At 40.9% G+C, this 8743-nt stretch overlaps 1 long non-coding RNA gene across 2 annotated transcripts; it reads left to right on the top strand.

Moving 5' to 3' along the window:
• Positions 1-257: 257 nt before the first annotated feature.
• On the top strand, positions 258-1632 carry LOC125478627. 2 transcript variants are annotated; one of them, XR_007259420.1, is made up of 3 exons: positions 258-338; positions 990-1159; positions 1442-1632. It is a non-coding gene; the product is annotated as an uncharacterized LOC125478627 (long non-coding RNA). The 2 variants fall into 2 exon arrangements; XR_007259419.1 differs by lacking the exon at positions 258-338 and adding an exon at positions 474-688.
• The last annotated feature ends 7111 nt before the right edge of the window (positions 1633-8743 follow it).

Genomic DNA, 8743 nt, shown 5'->3' with positions numbered 1-8743 from the left:
AGAACTCATACCCAAGCTACGCCTTTTCTCTCGTAATATTCATTTATATCATAGATGATGAGAATTAAAGAAATTAAATCTTACTTTGGATGAAAAGTTCATGTTGATGACAGGTACTATTGCTGATATCAATTGTCCCTCATTTGCTTTAATGTTGCAGGTGTCTATATATATATATAACCAAACCAGGTTTTTTAACACTCATACAGGTTTGTATTTCTGTGAAAAAAATTTAGGAAAAACAAAATGTGGTTGTGTTTATTTATTTTTTTTTTCCCAACAGGTGGCCTTAAAAGGAATCAAGTACGCATAAGAATGGTAGGATCTTCATATCAAAGGTAGAGGTCGGCTCCTTCTCTGATGTTAAACTTCTACTGTGATTTTTTTATTATTAAATTTTGGCAAAATCATTGCGTATCATAAACCTTATCACAATACCAAATAACAGGGAGAGAGATGAAAAATAGAGAGGTGTATATTTGAATGTATGTTTACTTTAGAGATTTTGGATAATGATCATGAATTGTGGTGTTAGTGCATATCTAAGTTTTTTTTTTCCACGCTTCTGCATACTGTTTATAGCTAAATGAATTATATTTGGGGTCTTCCAAATTTTTTAACTGTTACTCTGTATGAAGTTGTATTAATTTTTTATTCATTGGTTTATGTTTTGGCCTTTTTATTCAAGGTGAGCAATTTCAATTTTTTGGATTATTCAGTAATTATCATGAATGATGTGGAGTTGGTTTGAACTATTTCTGTGAATTTACATTTAGACTTTCTGGAATTTGGGTTTTAATTTCAGTAATTCCAAATTTTTTCATGGTCTGTACCCCTCTCCCTTCTTTATCGCTTATGAAGCTTTTTAATTTTAGTGATTACCCAGGTTATTTAGTTTTGACTGTTTGGTTTTTTATTTACTGATTTTTTTTTTATTAAGGTCGTGTATTTAATTGAGTTGTAATATATAAATTCTTGCTGAATTGAAGGGTTTATCTGTGTGACGATTACACAACTACAATTCGATTAGTCGAGCATCGGTCTTTTCATCCTTGAGTTGTTCTCAGAGCATCTGCTCTATCAATGCTTTCCTGCCTTCTATTGTCCAGGCTGAAGCAATCGTGTTGCTGACCTACTCCCACATTCCACCACCACGCAGGTAGACTTTTCCAAACGCATGAATTCCTATTGTCTCAAGCTATGTTGTATTTTCACAATACTCACTTTGAAAAGGTATACTCTATGGCTTCGTTCAATTTCGTATGAAAAATTAGCGAATGGTTTGTTGTTTTTAGGTTTTTTCTTTTAAATGGATTTTTTTTTTTTTTTTTTTTTGTATAAACAATTTATTGTTTTAACATGACAAGCGTAATTCATACCCTTGCAACCTATCTTGCATTGGCATCAAGGTTGATATTCATTTATGTATTTGCAACTTCAGATTATTCTAGAGCCATAGTTATGGAAGGAAAAAGGATTTTCTGCCTATGACACCCAAGAAAGGTAGTAGTCTTCTCTTTCTTGGTTAATTTATTAAGAAATGATTTCCTAAGCATTCTTCTTTTTAACTTATTCGTTTACAGTGCGGGAAGATTGTTGATTATCTCATTGACCCTGGCCTTCGTTGCCGGCACAAGTGGTGGAGATCCCTTATCACTTTATTGCACACGTTTCACACTGAGTTGTTAATGGGATTGTTCCGTAACTAGACAATTGTTTCCCAAAAATCTGTATTTATGTTGTTTCCATGCATTGAGCTATCTCTTCTTATGTTTTCGGTAATTCTTTTGTGTTGCCATGTGATCGTTCAAACAGATGCACCTGCATTCTTTTCCAGATTTATGGAACATAGAGAAAAGGTCCAAGTTTTCCTTTTTCTTTGTTAACCAAGATAATTGTTGCTTTATGTTTTCCTTGGCTATCCTACTTTTAGTGTAGGTCGTGGAAAATTCTCAAATTACTGCTTTGGAGTATTAGAATAGGCATCTTGATTCTCTTTTTACTTTCATAAATATCTATTCGATTGGAAAATAGGCCAATGTTTTCCTTACCCACTCATTGTTCATAGACTAACCCAAGTGTTTAGAGTCGTACTTTCTATGACTTTTTGTAAAGTGAACAGATCAAGTTCCACTCTCAACCTGGTTAGTCTTCAATCTACCAATTACTTTAATGTTATATTTTCTAATTTGTATTTGTTCAGCCTTTCAAAATTAATGTCTGATTTCTACCATTTTTATTATTGTTCTATTGTTTTAAGCTACAGATGAAGTGTTATACATGTTAGGTAGAATTAAGAAGTGAATTAGGTGCTCTTGAGAATGCAGGGGATGATTCTATGGGTGTTAACTTGGTTTTTAGATTGATTGCTTAGTTATAACATAAAATTTCAATATTTACATTTACAATATTAGAATGCACTGATCTAAATAAGAGACTATTAAATCACTGAAAAAAAAATCCTTTCTAACTGGTATAAAACCATATTCTTTTCCACCAAAAAAGACTAGGTAACCATACTTTATTCTTATTTTTTATAGTATAAATTGTATAAATTAATTGCATGCATTTTAATATGTCGTATTTTTCCTTGCCTAGGTTGCTTTCTTGACAATCAAGAATAATGAAGGGAAACAATAGGTGCTTCAGTGAATGACTGATTTTTTATTTTTTTTATTTTTTTATGTAGACACAAAAGTTCTACGATTGTTTGTGTGTGGATTGTGTCGATTAAATCTTTTGTTTGTTAAAATCTTCTAACATTTTTAATGTTAATAATATTATATTAATCGTCCATGACATAATTTTTCTTATAGTTTCTAATGCCGCAGCAACGCGCGGGTACCCATTTCTAGTAAATAACTATTTTCCAACATAGACCCAATCGTCAATCTATAGTTGTAGACATCAAAATTTCGGTGAAATGAATGTTGACCAATAATTAAAATTTCAACGCTCACGTGTCACATAAATTTTACATGTAGCGTGTGACTCAACGAAGAATCGAAATAAATTGGAAAAGTCATCAAATAGGACACGTGTCAATACCTGGCAGAAATGATTTATTTCATCTGATTATTTAAATCCAAAAATCAAGTTTTGGAATTCTATAAATAGGAAGCCAAGGCATTCATTTTAAAGAAAGAAAAAAAGGAAGGAAGAAAAAAAGGAAGGAAGAAAGAAAGAAGGAAATTTACATTACACCAAAACTTTGAAGCTTTGAAACTCTAAAGCTCTCAAGCAAATCTCGAAGGACCAAGAAAGCTATCTTCGTTCTTCGTCAAATCTGAAGAGAAGCGTTCATCATCCGTTCATCCTAAGATCAAGCCCCAACGGCCCTTTGGATCAACAACCTCAACAAATCCACACATCCAATCGTTCTTCAAGATTAAGCCCAAAAGCCCTTGAAGATCTGCTCATCCATCAACCTTCAAGATCAAGCCCAAAAGCCCTTGAAGAAATCCATACACCCAGTCTTCAAGATCAAGACCAAAAGCCCTCGAAGATCCGTTCATCAACTGTTCATCCCTAGATCAAGCCCCGACGGCCCTTTGGATCAACAGCTCATCCACAAACCCATACACCTATTCTTCAAGATCAAGCCCAACGCCCCTTGAAGATCCGTTCATCAACTGTTCATCCTTAGACCAAGCCCCGACGGCCCTTTGGATCAACAGCTCATCCACAAACCTACACCCTACGAAGATAGAATCAGAGGATCAAATTACAAAGAGATTGTAACCCCAAAATCATTAACACAAAAATATATTTTGTACACGGTATTCTTGTTTCTTGTTGCAGGAAATTTTTCGTGTTTACAAACTTGGCACGCCCAGTGGGACATCTCTACCTCTCATCTCTATCCTCAAATCATCGAAAAACGCAAATGGCATCAAGAAAGGATCAAGCTGTTCCTGCAATCAAAGCAAAGAACAAGAACATCATCGCCGCAAGTGGTGATATTTCGGGCATCATAACCCGAAGTAAGGCAAGAGCTCTTTTTGCTGCTGCTTCCGCCCCTGCATTAACTCTGTCAAAGGAACAAGAGCACCTGAGGTACGAGCCTGTGATCACCCTAGCCTCGCTAAAGGCATCAAGGGGGGAAAGCCCGAGGAAATACTCAGAGTCCCTACTCTCCGACGCTGATTCGAGCGGCAGTACAACCATGCAAGTCATGACCACTGGAGCAACTTCAATCGAGGAGCAGCTAGCTCAGATGAATGAAGCAATCGCAAAGCTCACACGGACTGTGGAAGAGAAGGACTTATAAATTGCCGCACTTGTCAACCAACTAGATGCGCTGCCCGACGTGAAAGTCGACCCAAATATTGGCCTATTAAAGAAAGAAGACGACGAAGAAGAGGAGCCACCAGTGGAGAAAGTTGAAGAGAAGCCAAAGCTAGACCAAGCAACGACATTCATGGGATCTCTCTCTATCCAGCAGCTACAGGAGATGATCGCAAACACTATCAAGACACAGTACGAAGGAAGCTCGCATGACTCCGTACTGTACTCAAAGCCTTACTCCAAGAAGATTGATGCTTTGAAGATGCCAAGGGGTTATCAGCCCCCAAAATTCATGCAGTTCAATGGAAAAGGCAACCCGAAGCAACATGTCGCCCATTTCGTTGAAACTTGCAACAATGCTGGGACAGAGGGAGACTACCTCGTCAAACAGTTCGTGCGTTCGCTGAAAAGTAACGCTTTTGACTGGTACACTGACCTCGAACCTGAGTCTATCAACAGTTGGGACCAGCTAGAAAGGGAATTCCTCAACCGTTTCTACAGCATTCGTCGTACTGTAAGCATGCTAGAGCTGACCAGTACGAAACAGTGGAAAGATGAACCTGTCGTCGACTACATAAATAGATGGCGTTCTTTAAGTCTGGATTGCAAAGATCGGCTTTCTGAAACCTCTGCCATTGAGATGTGCGTTCAAGGCATGCAATGGGGACTACACTACATCCTTCAAGGCATCAAACCACGAACATTTGAGGAGTTAGCCACCCGCGCCCATGATATGGAGTTAAGCATCACCCGTCATGGGAAGAAAGAACAGATCGCCGACTACAAGAATGACAAAGTTTTGGGGCCAAAGGTGGATAAGGCTGCGTGGAAACCCACCAAGGAAGCAATGATGGTCAACACAACTCCAGTCAAAATCCATACACGAGGCAAGGCGATTCAAACCGAAGCTTTTCGTGATCAAGAGATACGTAGACGCACTTTGAAGGAGCTTGAGGAGAAGACTTATCCATTCCCCGACTCTGACGTGGTTGCCATGTTAGATGACTTGCTGGAAAAAAAGGTGATCGACCTACCTGAGTGTAAACGGCTGGAAGAGATGAACCGTACTGACAGTCCAAGGTACTGTAAATTCCACCGCTTCATTGGTCATCCGACGGAAAAGTGCTTTGTGCTAAAAGATCTCATCATGAAGTTGGCTCAGAAAGGGATCATCGAGCTAGATCTTAATGATGTGGTGAAGTCAGACTATACCACCATCACTTCTGGCTCTTTGAACTCAAAATCTTCACCTCAACCGCTGGGGGCATGCTCCAAAACCATGTCAGTCAAGTCAAGTGAAGTTGAAGGATGGACTTATGTCACTCCAAAGAAAATGCACAAGAAACATAGGTCTCCTCCACAAGTTCACCAATCGGAAAGGGGGCAAAGCAGCTACCGTCAACCTTCAAAGCTACATGAAAGTGTTGAGGATGATGAAATTATGACACAAAGATCGTCTGTTGCCATCACGATGCGCGATTTCTTCCCAGAAGACTTCTTCAATCACTCAGTCAAGACTCCTTGCTATGAAGATTGCAAGGAATGCCTCTCCCAGACCGCTTGACAAATCCATAACCACACGCTCCTCGTTCGCACGAGCCTAAAAGGCGACAATCAAACGCTCCTCGTTCGCACGAGCCTAAAAGGCGACAATCAAACGCTCCTTGCCTGCACGAGCTGAAACTGCAAACGGCACCAAACGCTCCTGGTCTGCACGAGCCTAAAAGGCGACAATCAAACGCTCCTGGCCCGCAAGAGTATAAACTGTGTACGGCAAAATCATCATCAAAACCATCACTCATTTGAACTACGTTATGACTTGATCTCTTCTTTGGAAGAGTACGTAGGCAACTTGAAACTTCAAAACTTCAAGTACAGTCACATCAAAATAAATAAATAAATGTTTCATTAAAGAAAGTCAATTTTATTACAAAAGAAAAAAAAAATACATATGTTACTATGTATTAGAAAAAAATATATATATTCTCTACTCAAAAAAAAAAAAAAAAAAAAAAAACAAATATACTTATGTTATAATGTATTACAAATAATAATAATGGCGGTGGGCTGGATTGTTGAGGATAAAGCCCAGAACCATGATTGGGCTGGATTGTTGAGAATAAAAGCCCAAACCGTGGGCTAGATTGTTAAAGATAAAGCCCAAAACCGTGAGCCTATTGGCATCAGCCCAATGGCGTCCTTCTTCTTCCTCGCACCCATGCCCAGCAACCTCTCCACTACCATGGAAGTGAAGCATCAGCTTTGCTACCTCACTCCGCCAAACCCCATCTGCTACACATGGTGCGCACACCCGGAGCAAGGTGGCCTCCACCACCAGTCACCATCTCCCCTGGGAATCCTGTCCATACTGGTATCACCTTTTTGGTCACTTACATCCCCATAAAGATCCCTAAGTTTTGCCAGGTTGCTAGATGCAGATGTTCTATCCTTGGTTACATCTCTCTGTGGGCTCGAATGAAGTGTGCTGCCCGCTTGTAAACTCCGACTTCCACTCCTGCTTCTACTGCGACTCCGACTCCGACTCCTACTCCTACGGGAATGCCTACCGCCATCACGGCTACTCTCATATGGATCCCTTCGGCTTTCTCTCTCTCCATATTTGGACCTCCGATCATAATCAGAACTTCGTTCTCTATCTCTCTCTCGCTCTCTTTCCTTATCCCTAACTCTATCCCTTGCTCTGTCTCGGTCCCGCTCTCGTTCCTTGTATCTTTCTCGATCCCGATCACTGTCCCTATCCCGATTGCGATCCCGGTCCCTTCCCCTGTCCCTGTCTGAATATTCTCTGTCAGGATATTCACGGCTCTGACTGCGACGGGTCGTTTGACCAAAGGAAACTGAAAGAGCGGCTTTCACAGAAGGTGGGCGACGAGCTGTGTCATCAGATCCATGGCGGGTAGCCTCTCCAGTAATACCAGATAGTTTGGTGGGGAGTTTCATCTTCTCAAGATTAGCAACAATCTGCCGCATAACAGAAACAGTTGCAGAAGGGGAGAAGGCAGCGGAACACGAAGCCAAAGGTGCGATTGGCGAGCAGAGAAGGAAAACGCAGAGAAGAAAGAGAGACGCTCTCCGCTCCCTGCCGCTGTCGACAACCCAAGGTCCAGACGGCTGCTTTTTGTTCCTCTCTGCCCAGCGAGACTGTCATCCGTGAGCCCAGAGACCACAACGTGCACCCTCGTCTCGGCCGATAACAACGGAAAGGCAGTAGCAAAGTGGTGACATTCGGAGACCACAGTTCTCTCTCTACTTCTCTTGGACTCTCCTTCAACGCACACTGCAGCCCTTCCTTCCTCTCATATTGCTGCAACAATCGCCAACAGCAGCACAGAAGACGAAGAAGAGAGAGAGAAGTTGACTGGAAGCAGAAGCAGCACCGTCTGGTAACCTTAACGTCGCCTCTTTCTCTCCAACGCCATTCGAAACTTCCTCGTACTAGGCTCAGCTCGAAATGGCCCCTCATTCGGAGTTCACCGACGGAACCCAAACGCCCAACTCCCTCCAGGCCATCTGCTACAAGAGCGGCTCCTTTCAACTACTGCTCAGACAAGAAACCCGTTGCAGTGAACTGGATTGAAGGCCGCGGCAAGTCAGTGGTCTGCGAGGCTGTGATCAAGGGCGATGTGGTGCAGAAGGTGTTGAAAACCAACGTGGCGTCCCTCTGTGAACTTAACATGCTCAAGAACCTTACTGGGTCTGCAATGGCTGGAGCTCTCGGTGGCTTCAATGCACATGCCAGCAATAGCATCCATTAACTACCTCAAGCTCCTCACTCTGGCCACCGTGGTCAAAATCGGCGAAGAACTTCAGTGACCGCTGTCAAACGACTAGCCGATCATGAAGCTCGACGATTTGCACTACTTCGAGCTCTGGCTGTTTCTGCACCTCCGCCATGGCTGCTGCCTGTGAATGTGATTAACAAAAACAAAGTTTGTCAACTCACATCTGCTTGCCTCTGCTGCTGCCTTTGAATGTGATTGACAAAACCAAAGTTTGGCAACTCACACCCAAAGACTTTCTCCGTCTCTTACCTCCTACTACTCCAAGCTCCTCTGCATTTCCTCCCTGCACCATGTGGGGAATATATATATAAAAAAAATATATCTATCTTGGTGGATCAGCACCACCGAAAGCAAAGAAAAAAAATATAAAAAAAAAAAAAAAGGATCTATCTTGGTGGATTAGCACCACCGAAAGCAAAGAAAAGAAAAAAAATAATAATAATAAAAAAAAAGGGATCTTGGTGCACCGGCACCATGTGAAAAAAAAAAATATATATATATATGCGCTCTATTTAGCACATTACGCTAAATAAAATAAAGTTTATTTATTGATATCTCTGATAAATTACAGATATGTGCTTACATATGGAAAAAAAAAAAAAATACAAGATTGGAGCTTTCACAAAGGTTGTTCACGTGAAGCCCCACTACTT

This window comes from the organism of the source record quoted next, unplaced genomic scaffold (genome assembly GCF_019419815.1).
Source record: "Pyrus x bretschneideri cultivar Hongxiangsu unplaced genomic scaffold, Pyrus_bretschneideri_v1 Contig25, whole genome shotgun sequence".
Taxonomy (NCBI): domain Eukaryota; kingdom Viridiplantae; phylum Streptophyta; class Magnoliopsida; order Rosales; family Rosaceae; genus Pyrus; species Pyrus x bretschneideri.
The sequence above is the reverse complement of the archived record's forward strand: the minus strand, read 5'-3'. Positions and strand labels throughout refer to the sequence as shown.